This window comes from Danio rerio, chromosome 2 (genome assembly GCF_052040795.2).
Source record: "Danio rerio strain M-AB ecotype USA chromosome 2, GRCz13ab, whole genome shotgun sequence".
NCBI classification, from domain to species: domain Eukaryota; kingdom Metazoa; phylum Chordata; class Actinopteri; order Cypriniformes; family Danionidae; genus Danio; species Danio rerio.
Genome location: NC_141022.1, coordinates 14111210 through 14125551, shown reverse-complemented (window position 1 = coordinate 14125551; position 14342 = coordinate 14111210). Strand labels below are relative to the sequence as shown.

At 33.8% G+C, this 14342-nt stretch overlaps 2 protein-coding genes across 9 annotated transcripts in view; one reads left to right on the top strand and one right to left on the bottom strand.

The window, feature by feature from the left end:
• LOC147846232 (uncharacterized) overlaps nucleotides 1-14342 on the top strand; it is an 849179-nt gene that overhangs the window by 160803 nt on the left and 674034 nt on the right. The window lies entirely within an intron of this gene.
• LOC147837028 (uncharacterized) overlaps nucleotides 1-14342 on the bottom strand; it is an 84977-nt gene that overhangs the window by 56969 nt on the left and 13666 nt on the right. For 4 of the 8 annotated variants that reach the window (XR_015478304.1, XM_087240549.1, XM_087240551.1 and 1 more), the window contains one exon: nucleotides 9067-9187. The exons of 2 other annotated variants lie outside the window; for them this stretch is intronic. The gene's annotated coding sequence lies outside the window, so the exon portion shown is untranslated. The remainder of the gene's footprint in view (nucleotides 1-9066; nucleotides 9188-14342) is intronic. 2 more of the 8 variants (XM_087240550.1, XM_087240552.1) reach the window with 1 other exon arrangement.

Below are 14342 nucleotides of genomic sequence, written 5' to 3'. Positions count from 1 at the left end.
ACTCATATTCATATTCAGTCAAATATCTGTGAGTGTGAACTCGTGAAGTGATGTTTTATAAACAAATTGCTGGAAGGGCACGATCAGTCTTTGATGAGGCTAATTCATCACACACACAATCATACTATTATCCAATCAGCTCAGAAGCAAACCCCTATAAATGGTCAAACACGTCATACCTCCATTTTCTCTCGACTACAACGTCCCTCCACCACCCCAGCTCCACACTATTAAATCAGATACCTATTTAAATCTGAGGGGGGAGTGTTCTGGAGCCGGGCTAGACACTGCGCTTGGACCCTATCTCTCTTTATCCTGATAAGGGAAATAACACGAGTTAGGGTGTCTTGCCGAGCTCAGAGCCCTCTCCCTGGACAGCACGCCAAATACGCATATACTATTCAGTCAAATATCTGTGAATGTGAACTCGTAAAATAGTGTGTCAAAACAAGCAAACCATACATACAATTTTAATAACTTTTTTTTACAAGCTTTAAAAACTTAAATAATTAACTATAAAAAACTGTAAATATCAATTTTGTAAAACTTTTTTTTGTAAAAAAAATGTTGTCTGTCTAGGGCAGTGACCTCACCACATTTGGTCTATAAATACATGGAGAACTTACAAATGTTATTGTAAGGCAGACAATCAGAACACAAATTTTATGCTGCAGTGCATGTGTAACACAATGAATAAATATATTGCCTCACAAAGGAAATGTAAATAAGAAGAATTTAGCACCAGATTGCTTCTGACACTAACTATATATTGAAAAAAGAGAGCGCAGTTTTAAATTACGCCAGCAGATGGCGGTAGAGTAGCGTGGTAAGGTGCAAAACGGAACTCTCACTAAATCTCGAGAAAATAAGATATTTTTATTTATTTATTAATTTTTTTATTAATGCTTAAAAAACAACATTTAGAACAATACAAAAATAAATGGAGGAAAAGAAAAAAAAATACACACACAAAGAAAATAATAATAATAAAAATAAAATGTCAGGGGTTTACAGAACAAAACATGTACAAAACAATGTGTATATATACATACTAACAGAGAAGGGCCTTGTGAAATTACACGATCTTGAAGGTTTCAAGTAAAAAAGCGGTTTTAATGGCTTTTTTATTAGTGCTTTGCTTTATGATGTTTGTATAGTGTTTTAATTCAATTAGTATAGCAGGATAAAATGGTTTTTGATTATTAAATTTGCATCTGTGAATATGGTACTTTGTAAAAATTATCAAAAGATTAATGACATAAGCTTCCTTCTCTATATTTTTGTTGTAGATCAAAAACCCAAAAATAACATGTTGGTATTCTCAACGGAAATTCGGCAATAATTTTTAATTTATGAAATTGGTCATCTCGTACCATATTTTCTTCGTGAACTCGCAATTCCAAAACATATGCGACACAGTTTCTGGCTGTGACAAACAAAAAGAACAGTTTTGATCTATATCCTGTCTAAACTTGGAAAGAAAATGTTTGACAGGGTAAAATTTATGCAGAATTTTAAATGAGACCTCTTTAAATTTGTTTGTAATAAAGAATTTGTTAGGCAATGACCATACCTTTTTCCAATTTAAATCCCTGATGAACCCAGACCAATACGAAATTATGTAGGGTTTAATAACTATAAGTGACTGAAATAAGGAACGTATGGCTTTATTTCGGTGAGAAGGAAAACTAATTTTCCCACATAGTGTATCTTTAGGGTGTAACAAAGAAATATTTCCTGAATAAGAGTAACTTTTACCTAGTGAGACAATACATAGGGGAATATTAGCAAATACTATTGCAAATTCTTAATGGGATACATACTGTAAAAAATAAAAAGTTGAGTAAACTTAAAATTTTAAAGCAACCGGCTGCAAAGAAATTTTGAGTTTACTCAACTTCAGTGGTTGAAGTTGTGCCAAATTATTTTTTTAAGTTGACTGAAATGGCTGGTTTAAGTCATGACAACTTTCAAGCCTAAGTTCATCTAACTTGTCATTATGAGTTTGCCTAAAATTAAACAGGGGTTGAGTAAACTGTAATAAATGAGTTGGCACAACTTAACAGAAGTTCAGTTAACTCAAAGCTGTGCAGCTGGTTGCCTTAATTTTTTAAGTTGATTTAATCTTTATCTTTTAATTCATAATTTTATGGAAATCTTATATCTGCGCTTCTCAAACAAATACCTGTATGACTCTAAGTATGAAGTTAAGAGATAACAAAACACACTATAAAACACAAAAAATATATACAAAGAATATATTTATTGACAATTCTGCAAACAGTTTTCTGTCCAAAGGAAATGTACTGCAGTCCAGAGAAGGAAAAGAGGCAACAAAAAGGTAAATCCTCAAATCCTATATTGCCTTTTAAGTGCTCGAGTTAAGCAAAAGTAATATTTAAAATGCTTGCACTATCAACATTTTTTTCAAAGTGCAAGAGTAATTAGTTTTGTCACGATATTTTAATTTTGTTACCCATCAGTTCTATAATTTTAAAAACGTCCATTTCCTGCTAACATTTGAGCGTTGTTGACCATGTTTTAAACACTGTTATATTGCCATTGTGTTCACATGCTCAACAGAAAAGACTGATTGGGCGTGAAGATCATCAGTTCACCAAACTCACTGCTGTTTACTGAGTGTAACCACAGATACAGGGACACTTAAGAATTTCACATTGATCAACTGGTCTGTGTATAAGCTGACACAAGTGTGTGTGTGTGTGTGTGTGTGTGTGTGTGTGTGTGTGTGTGTGTGTGTGTGTGTGTGTGTGTGTGTGTGTATCTGTGTTGCACTCCATGAACATCAGTGAAGAGCAGTGAAATGGTGAACTTCTCAGCCAATCACAGTCATTTATGTTGAGCGCTTGAACACAACAGCCAATCTATCAATTGGTGGGAAATGGATGTTTTTAAAATTTGAAAATGTAAAATCAAAACTGAATTTAAGTTTGGTGACAACACCAAGAGTAACACTATTTCAGTGTACAAACAAATGCATTCAAGGCCAATAAACACTTTCTGAATAGTTTCAAAGATGTGTTTCAGTTCTTTGGGGTAGTTCATAATGAGGAAATTAATCAAACCAAAGAGGAGAACAACAGCTGTCGGAAGATCTTTTCCAGCACGATTTGCTCTTCCAGAACCACAGACAGGCACCTTACATTTAGGTTGGTCTGAAGAGTGGCAACATCATTTTCAACAGTGCTAAGGATGTCCATCTCCATCTCTATTGTGCAAGTATCTTCTGGCTCTGTGTCCTGCAGTAAAAAGAAACATAAAAAGAGGATGAAAAACTATTTTTACTGCTAAATCACAAACATCTCCAAAAAGCAAGGTAAAAAAAAGAAAAGGCAAAGCAACTTAATTTGGAAACTGAAGGTAGTAATGTCAGTAACACAGTCATTTATATACCTTCTATTTATAAAACATTTCAGGTAACACTTTTATAATAATGAATCATTTATTAAGCATTAGCAAATAGTGAATTGATTATCTGTTAAGCATCAACTCTACATGAATAAACATTAGTAAGCTATTTAATAAGTACTAGTATCTAATAAATAAGTACTAGTATCTATTAAATAGATACTAGTACCTAATGAATAAGGACTAGTATCTAATACATAAGTACTAGTATCTATTAATTAGGTAGTAGCATCTCAGTAATAGGTACTAGTACCTAATGATTAACTACTAGTAGATAAAAATATGCACTAGTCACAGCTGGAATACATACTAGTCAAAACTGAATAGTTGATATCTCAATTAGAGATCCCATAGAAATGAATGGGAAAATTTTTAATTCATTACGAGTAACAACAGAATAGTTACTAGTCACTATTAAAATAAGTACTAGTAACTAATAAATAAGAACTAGTATCTATTTAATAAGTACTAGTATCTAATAAATAAGTACTAGTAACTAATAAATAAGTACTAGTAACTAATAATTAAGTACTAGTAACTAATAAAAAAGTACTAGTAACTAATAATTAAGTACTAGTATCTAATAAATAAGAACTAGTATCTAATAAATAAGAACTAGTATCTAATAAATAAGAACTAGTATCTAATAAATAAGAACTAGTATCTAATAAATAAGTACTAGTAACTAATAAATAAGTACTAGTATCTAATAAATAAGTACTAGTAACTAATAATTAAGTACTAGTATCTAATAAATAAGTACTAGTTAGTACTTAATGGAAAAGAACTAAGAAAATGGATAAGTACTAGTAACAAGAAAATAGATACTAGCACGGGCTATAGAATAAAAGTTAAAACGGCTTGCCATAGGTCATCAGCTATTGTCACATTAAACCAGATGCTCAGACCCCTGAGAGATGACAGGTGGCACCACTTTACAATTGAAGGGCATTAATTATGGTTATTCACAGGTTAGTCATTTTGATCAGAAATTCCCAACATGTTTTAATTATTAAAAATGAAATTTGCTTTATAATTATTGTTGCAGCACCTGTTTTCACTCCCTGGTCAGCCGGACTCAGTCATGGTTGTTCTACTAAAGACTAAGTGATGAAAATGTAGCATCCTTTACAGAGGTGAAAACAGTGCTACAAACTTTTCTTTTAGGGAACAAACTGTTTTGTAACTTCAAAGATTAATTACCTGCATGAATTCCAATATTGCACACAAAAAGAGAAACTCCATGGTAAACTCCATAAAGTTTAATATGCCCCCCTTTAATCAGTGATATGATTGAATGCTAAATAATTACTTGATTGTCCAGTTGGTCCAGGGCGGTTCTTATTATCTCTCCATATCGCCCACCACATGATCCATAAAACTTGATAGCGTATTCATCCGAAAAAGAGAAGATATCTTTGAGGTTGGTTTGAGTAATCCTGTAAAACTCAGCATAGACCTACAAACAGACCATAAAAAAATGAATAGTATGAATTGTGAACAATGGTTATACATTTTAATAAACAATCTCAAATGCAAACTTGCCTGAACTCTCAAAAACATGCAGGCCACTGTTTTCGGACATCAGCTACAGGAGGTTAAAAAAATCAAATAGTCAGTAACTGCAGCAGACTGTTAATGTGCTAATGTCAAATGTGATTTTAATGCACCTACAGTCTTTAAAGTGCAGAAGCAGTCTGCGAACAAACAAGGCTGCTGCCAGGATGGTCCTTGATAGCGATGTAGTCTGTAGTGTAACTTCTCAGCTACTGTTTACAAATTTGCAAAACTTACACTGCATTCCAAACCTATAAAAAAGTAAATAAAAATGTAACATTGCAGGTCAAATTGTTTTCATAAATTAAACTGATGTTTTTAAAAAGCACAATATAAAATAAATATTGCAAACATAAAAAGAGAAGATTTAAATAATACATACATACATGTTACTTAACTCATAAATGGTTAATGTATGCCAAATAAATAATCATAAAAACCACAAGCTCCTGGAATACTATATGTACACTTCTAGTGACTGTATATTTAAAGTTGTATGCTAAATATTATTTTGAAGTGGTTTTAATGTTATCGCATTGCTGTTTTAATACAGACACAACAGGGTTAACAATACAGTGGTGACCGGCCGCTCAGATATGTCTGTTTGCAACAACAATATTTCACTACATTTCCCTCCAGTTTAAGAAGCAAATTAACGTTAAACAGTCCTTCAAATGAAGCAAACTTCACAGGTGGCTAGCTTGTTAGCCCGAGCTTGTCAGAAATGATCTTCACACGATGTAACTTAGTTTTTTGGGAACATAACATTACATTTTACTTTAGATTTGCACGCTATTTAGATTAATTTTGACAATAAAGCTAAAACAAAGCTTACCTGAATCAGGAGATGGCAGCTGCTGCTGGTGAGAGGACACCTCGTGCAAAATGGCACCCGAAGACAGACTGAGCATGTGCAAAGACGGGAAGTAGATGATCCAGTGAAGAACTCAAAATGTAAAGTCTGCTCAACTTAAGTATTTACTTTCATTGAACAAACCAGTTTTAAACCTTCAGTTAACTCATTTTTAAAAGTAAACTCAACACTGGGCTCAAAATATGTCCACCCAACTTACAATTTTGATTTGAGTTAGCAATTTGCAAGTTGGATTTTTTACAGTGCAGGAAAATTAAAGTGTGATAAAAATTCTTCATAAGTCATTAAGTAACCTTGGGAATTTAGTACCTGTCCCACCAAAAAAATTCCCTTTTCAAACCAATTTTTTTAAGAACAGGCTTTTTATGTTTGTACAAAATGTTACAGTTGTTCAAAATATAACATTGGTGTGGAGAGAAGTTATCTTGGTATACTAATTTCCAAGCTAAAAGAGCTTGTTTGTGAAAGGCTGAGAGTTTAATTGGAAGTTTTTCTGCTTAATAGTCACACAACAGCAAGAAAGGAAGACCACCCATTCGGTCAAATACAACTTTAGGGACTATATTCCAAACTGAGGAGTAATTATTTTAGAAATATTTTAGCCATTTAATTTTAAAGGTATTATTTAAAGTAGAAAAGTCTAAATAGTCTAAACCACCATCTTTGTATGAATTAACTATCACAGACTTTTTAATATAATGCACTCGGTTTTTCCATACGAATTTTATCATTATTTGATCGATTATCTTGTTTATTTTATTATCTGTATGTAAACAGAAAGCTATGTATGTCAGCCTAGAAATTCCTTCTGCTTTGGTTAATGAGACATGGCCTCTTAATGAAAGATCTCTTTGTAACCATCTGTTTAAACGATTTTTAGCAATTTCAATAAGCGGATTAAAGTTAAGTGAGACTCTATCATTTTCATTTTTTAAAATAGTAATGCCTTAATTTGGAATGGTGGCAATGAATTTGTCTTGACAATATTTTAATGAAAATAACTCACATTTATGCAAATTGAGACATAATCCGGAGGCATTGGAAAACATTTTTGTTAAATTAACAGCTGATTGGATCTGGTGGCTATTCTTCAAAAAAAGGGCAGTGTCATCAGCTAGTTGACTTATTAACAAGCTTTTTTCATCAATCTGTATACCCTCTAAAGGACTCGACTTAATAAAATTGCAAAATGTTTGAGCAGCAACAAGAAAAAGATAAGTTGACACTGGGCAACCTTGTCTCACGCCTCTTTTTAAACAAAATCTTTTAGTGAAGCCTTGACTTAATATCACAGAGCTATTGCCATCAGTATATAAGGTTTTTATTGCATTACAAAACTGTGAACCAAAGCCAAAAAGATTTAAGCAATGAAAAATAAAAGGATGTTCGACAGTGTCAAAGGCTTTAAAAAAACCTAAAAACAAAATAAAACTGTTATCTTTAATTAGGTCATTGTAATCAATTAGGTCAAATACTAGTCTTATATTATTAAATATAAGTCTCTTGCTCATTAAACCAGATTGATTTTCATCTATTATTGAATCAAGTACTAATTTAAATCTTTGAGCATAAATAAGGGCAAATATTTTGTAGTCATTATTCAATAAGCTAATAGGTCTCCAATTATCTAAAAGTAATAAATCTTTCTTAGGTTTTGGGATTAAACAAATTACTCATTGAGTAAAAGTTGGAGGTAGATTACAGCGATTTAAGCTTTCACAGTAAACTTCAAAAACAAAGGGAGTCAAAATATCAGAAAAAAGCTCATAAAATTCAGAAGTAATGCCATCGTTACTTGATGACTTATTAAGTTTTAAGTGTTCAATGGCTTCTTTGATCTCATTAGTGGAAATTGGAGATTTCGCATAACGTTTTGTCTTCTTGACTAATTTTCTTCATATTACCTAATTGTTTACAGAAGGCCGACATAATAGTTTCATTATATGAGGAAGAATAAAGATTAGAATAATAACTGAAGCAGAAATTTGAAATTGTATTAAAATGATCTGTGATGTTACCATTAATATTTTAATGTGATGTTACCATTAACATTTTAACTTAAATATTGAATTTAATTTCGCTCTAGACTTTTCGAGTTTAAAAAAGTAAGCGGACATCTGTTCGCCGTGTTCCAACCAATTCTTTCTTGACCTTATAAAAGCTCCTTGGGCTTTCATTTTGTACATAATATCAAGTTGAGTTTGTAGATCAGTTAAGCGCTGTTTTTCTAAAAATGAAATGTTATCAGGGGGAATACTGGAAATAGATAGAATGTCTTGTACAAGTTTTTCTTCTTTAATTCGTTGCGCTTTAGCTAATGTGCTGCTAAACTTTCTCATATAATTTCCTATTTCAAATTTTATAGGTTACCAATTACTACTATTTTTTTTTCTTCTTTAGCTTTATTCCAATATAAAGTTATCTGTCTTTATAATTCTTGTTTTACCTCATTTAGTAAAAGTAAAGAGCTATTCATTTTCCAGTATAAGTTATATTTCATATTTAAGTTAGGGGAAAAATTAATATTGATCTAAATCAATTTATGGTCAGTTAGAGGGGTCGAACTAATTTTGACATCAATGTAATTTTTATCAATACTATTTGACACTAGCCAAAAATTAATTCTGGACCGTTTAGAACAGTGGTTACCAGACTTGTTCCTGGAAGGCCGGTGTCCTGCAGATTTTAGCTCCAGCCCTAATCAAACACACCTGAACAAGCTAATCAGGCTCTTACTTGGTATACTTGAATCACCCAGGCAGGTGTGTTGGAGCAAGTTGGAGCTAAACCCTGCAGGGACACCGGCCCTCCAGGACCGAGATTGGTGACCCCTGGTCTAGAACCATCTTTATTGCTCCAAGTGTATTCTAAGTCAGCTGGGTGTTTTTCCCTCCATTCATCAATAAGGTCAAATCAATTCATAAACAATTTTAAATTAGAATTCAGCACTGAAGTTTTACCAGGAGGCCATCTGTCCCTGATCTCATTTAAGACAACATTAAAGTTGCCTCCTAAAATTAGGAAAGCATTAGGAAATTTAGAAACCCAATAAAGAATTATTTTCTCCAAAGTGATCAAAAGAAGATCGTTATCAGGTTTGTTGTTAAACCCATAAACATTAACTATTATAAATGATATACTGTCACATTTTAAAATTAATAATACAAAATGACCATTTTCATGACACTCTGAAAACAAAACTTTACCTCTGAAATGATTCTTTAAGCAGGAGACCCCAGCCGAACGCTCTGAACCGTGAAATAGCCAGTCATCCATCGCCCCATTGTGACCGCCAAAAAATCTCATCTGTAGTAATAGAAGGTGACTCTTGAATAAAAACAAAGTCAGAATTAAAACGTTTCGTAAATAAAAAACAAGGCCTTACGTTTAACATTATCCCTTAAACCCCTGACATTCAAAGAAACAATAGAAAGTTACATAAAACTTATAACATAAAACTTATAACCTACAATTTGTGATTGGAATTAACGAGAATTACAAAAGATCAGTAACGTTATTGTCAGATGGCACCATCAAAAAGTCTTTAAGCGCAAATAAGCAAGTATTTTGTCATACTGCTGAGTTCGTCATAATAAAAAGGTGGATTCCCGGCGAAATCCTCGAGGTGAAATTACACACAAAAGAAAGTCCTTAGTTGCCCATAAAGATTTATTGATGATTATTTTTAAAGTCCTTAAAGAGGTAATTAAAGAGAGGCAATTAACAAAGCCTGTCGAGGATGAATTAAATGTCGAGGATGATTTCTCCTTCTCCCTTCACAAAAGCTTTAGCTCCTATAAAGTAGGCTATTTTCCCAGCCTTGCATGCTTTTTGCACCTCCGGTTAGAGTTTCATTCTTCTTTCATGGGCACTTTTAGGAAGGTCTTCTTTGAAACGCATCTCTTTTTCCCGCAAAATGGAAGAAGTTTTGGCGGCTTTCCAGACAGCATCTCTGATGGTGCGCGAGGTGAACTGGATAATGACGTCTCTAGGTTTGTTGTTGTTGCCATTCTGCGCTGGTCTTCCAAGACGATGAGCAACATCGATACTTCCTAATAGGTTTTCTTTCTCCGTAGATAAAAGTGTCTGACAAATTTTAGCAGCTTCGTTGTGAATATCCTCGCTAATCTTCTCTGGAACACCAACAAGCCTGAGGTTACGTCGCCTTGTGTATGTTTCTACATCTTCCAGCCGTCTTTGCATTTGAATTACTGGTTTCTCAACTCGAGTTATTCGTTGTTCTAGGTGTGTCACCTTTGTCACTACAGAGTGTAGTTCAGTAGACATGGTGTCAACTTTTTTGTTCAGATCGAAAATCTTCTGTTCAATTTTGTCAGTTGATCAACAGCAATATGCTGTCTAGCTGGGAAGCAATGTCAACGCTTACATTTTCACGAACCTTTACTTTAGCAGCTGGAGATTTACTTGGAGTGATGGGTAAACTTGGAAACTCCTCTTCGGTTATACAAAACGAATCCTCCTCGCTCATAACAACATAGTCGTGGCCGCCGCTAACCAGAGAGCATGTGCTATTACTGACAGTCTTAACTTTTTCAGAGAGAGCCAACAGTCCACGCTTTCGACCCATAGTAAAGCCGGAGCTAATTAGCAAAATTATAATGAGGGAGTGCAGCTATATAATTCGAAAAAGCTTATTTGCGGCATTTATAAAAATGTTTGGTGCCTTAGCGCAAAATTACGTCTACTCAGGTTGCCATCTTGGAACAACCCCCCTCGAGAGAATAAGATAGTAAGAGTTGGAGGGTGATGACGAGGAGGCAGTTTGGCAACAGCTTATCTGTGACTGGAGAGTGCATGGTAGGAGGTAGCTTAGATTCCGGAAGCATTCCGGAAATGGAGGAAGAAATGGAGGAAGAAATGTCAGACGCGGATGAAGGGGGAAATTCAAAAAATTAATGGATTACAGTAGTAGAAAAACGGAAAAGAAACAGAAGCTGGAGTAATACATCTAAGACTGACAGTGAGAATGGAATGCATCTGACAAGACGAAGAAAAGAAGAATTTAAGGTAGTGATGAAACTCGATTCTGGTTCCTTTAGCTTTATTAATCTGCTGAAGATGTCTAAAACAATCAAGGAAGAGATAGGATTGGTAGAAAGTGTTAAAAAGTTGAGAGACGGCAGGCTGCTAATATACTGTAAGGACAGCAGACAACAAAAAAAGGCTGTAGAAATTAAATCTATCATCGGGCAAAAGGTGACTTGTAATGTACAGGAAGAAAAGAAATGGGTTAAAGGAGTAATCACTGGCATCCCTACCGATGTTACAGTCGAAAAGATCAAACAAGGCCTTACAGGTGCTGCTTTAATTGATGTAAAAAGACCTAAATGCACCAGAAATGGTGAAAGGGTAAGATAGTCTTTCAGTAATGATTCACTTTAATGAAGACAAACTGCCAAGTAAAGTATATCTGGGATTTGTGAGTTATTCTGTGAGGTTTTATGTACCTCCCCCTTTAAGGTGTTATAAATGCCAATACTGCGGCAGCAGTATGCAGAGGCAAGCAGAGATGTGCTAAATGCGGAGGAGAGCATGAGTATAGTAAATGTGGTCAAGGAGTCAGTCCTAAATGTTGTAACTGTGGAGGAGAGCTAAGTGCGGGATATGGAGGATGCAAAGTGAGGAAGCATGCGGCTCAAGTACAAAATGTTATAATTCAAGAAGAAATGTCATACTCAGAGGCCTTAAAAAAAGTTGGAAAGAGTGTAGAAATAGGTAACAAGAGCAAAGAAATCATTCAACAGAAGTCGGAAATGGATAAAGAAAATAAAAAAGAGAGATTTGAGATCAAGAGCAATGCTGCATTTATTACTTTTTTGGCTGAAGTAGTGAACTGTTCAGCACAGACGAAAAGTCGGACTGAGAGAATCAGAATAATAATTAAAGCAGCAGAATCTGCTATCTAGAGATTGAGGGTATCTCAGTGGATTTGATAAATGAGAAATTAAAGATGCAGATTCCATCCTCTCAGCAAGTATGTGGTGGCTTTTAATAGTGTTATTAATATTACAGTGGAATGCGAGAAGCTTAATAGCTAATGGGCAAGAATTTAAAAAAGTAATTTCCAATTTAGAAAACAAACCAGATATTATATGTGTTTAGGAAACATGGCTTAAACCACAGTTAGATTTTGTACTACAAGGGTATGTGGTTACTCGGAAGAATAGAAAACAAGGTAATGGAGTTTGGGAAGAGTGTTGTAGTATTAAGGTAATTAATTTTTACAATCCACGTTAAAAAATTATGTAAAGACAAATTAGAAGTCATAAGAGGTAACATTAGTCAGAAAGTAGTATGGTGTGGTGATTTTAATGCTCACAATACTTTATGGGGATATTTACCAAATTGGGGTGGACATCATCAACACTCTGATAGAGAGAATTTTAAGATGGAAATTTAATGATGCTAACTGGGAACTATTTAGAGATGTGTGTCATGATAAAATGTGTGAAATGGTCAGTGACAATGATAACATAGAAGAGTTAAATGAGAAAATAAGTGAAATATTAAGAAAAACTGCAGAGGAAGTTACTGGCAAAAAGAAAAATGTTAACAATAAAAAAGCAGTTCCTTGGTGGAATAAAGAATGTAGTAATCCAGTTAGGGAGAGAAATAAAGCAATAAAGAAAGCCAGGAGATCTGTATTGCTCAATGATTTTATTAATTATAAGAAAGATCAGGCAATAGTTAGGAGAGAAATAAGAAAAGCAAAAATACTTTACTGGAGAGAATTCTGTAATAGAATAGGGGAGGAAATTGAAATTAATGAAGTTTGGAATATGATCAGAAGGATGGGAGGAATTCAAAAAAATAATAACATTCCAGTTTTAGTTAGTAATGAAAAAATAGCAGTTAATAATAATGATAAAGCATAAATGTTGGTGGAATCATTTGCAAAAGTTTATAATAATAAAAATATTTCAGATGACATGAGAAAAATCAGGGAACAGAAAATTAGGGAAAAATTTCATATATATGAAAAGAAGGATACATCAGGAAGTGTATTAGACTCAGAGTTCACGTTATATGAGTTAAAAAGAGCTATCACAGGGGTTAAACATACTTCTCCAGGAAAAGATGACATATGTTATGAGATGATTAAACATCTGTCAGCTGTATCTTTGAACACCATTTTGATTTTGTTTAACAAAATTTGGGTGAAAGGAAGTTTGCCAGCAGATTGGAAACATTGGGTTGTAGTGCCAATAGCTAAACCTGCAAAAGATCATTCTCAGCCAACTAGTTATAGACCTATTGCACTGACATCAAATTTATGCAAAATTATGGAACGGATGGTTATGGATAGATTGGTTTTTGTGTTAGAGAGTAGAAACATTTTTTCAGCATGTCAAAGCGGATTCAGAAAAGGGAGAAACACAATGGACTCAATCTTGTGTTTAGAAAATGAAATTCAAAAAGCTCAAATTGGGAAAGAGGTTCTTGTGGGAGTGTTTTTCGATGTGGAAAAAGCTTATGATATGTTGTGGAAAGAGGGTCTTCTTTTAAAACTGGAAAACATGGGAATAGATGGGAGAATGTGCAATTGGATTCTGAGTTTTTTTATTTGGTAGAATGATTCAAGTAAGAGTAGGGACTGCATTTTCTAAGATTCTTCCAATTGACAGCAGACCTCAGGGAAGTGTGAGTAGCCCAATTCTGTTCAACCTAATGACATCTTTCAAAATATTGAATTAGGAATAAGAAGATCACTGTATGCGGATGATGGAGCGATATGGAAAAGTGGACGAAATGTTACATTTGTTGAAAATAAAATGCAAATAGCAGTGAATGAAGTTGAGAGTTGGGCTAATAAATGGGGCTTTCGGTTTTCTGTTGCAAAAACGCAAGTAATATGCTTCTCAAAAAAGAAAAATGTATGGAACTCGGTTAGAGCAAGTAAATGTAATCAGGTTTTTAGGTTTATGGATGGATAATAAATTAACATTTAAAATTCATATTGAGAAATTAATTGAAAAATGTAAAAAAAGGAATAAATGTTTTAAGGTGTTTGGCTGGAGTTGAGTGGGGAGCCAGTAGTATAGCATTAAAAAGAATTTATAATGCTGTGATAAGGTCAAACATTGACTATGGGTGTATAGTATACAGTTCTACTAATAAAACATTGATTAAAAAGATATAAGTCATACAAAATCAAGCTCTGAGAATTTGTTGTGGTGCTTTTTGATCTTCTCTGGTGGCATCATTACAAGTTGAAATGGGAGAGATGCCATTAGAACATCGAATGTATCAGCTGAGAATGAGATATTGGATAGGAATAAAAGGACATTTGGAAAACCATCCTGTTAGACGTCTTTTAAAAGATTGCTGGGTGTATGTGTACAAAGAAGTAGCAAGTTTTGGTTGGGTAGTAAGAAAGGAAATAAACAGTTTAGAATGGAAAGATCTGGAAGGTACTCCATCTGTTGTTATACCAACAATTCCCCCATGGGTGTTTCCTATG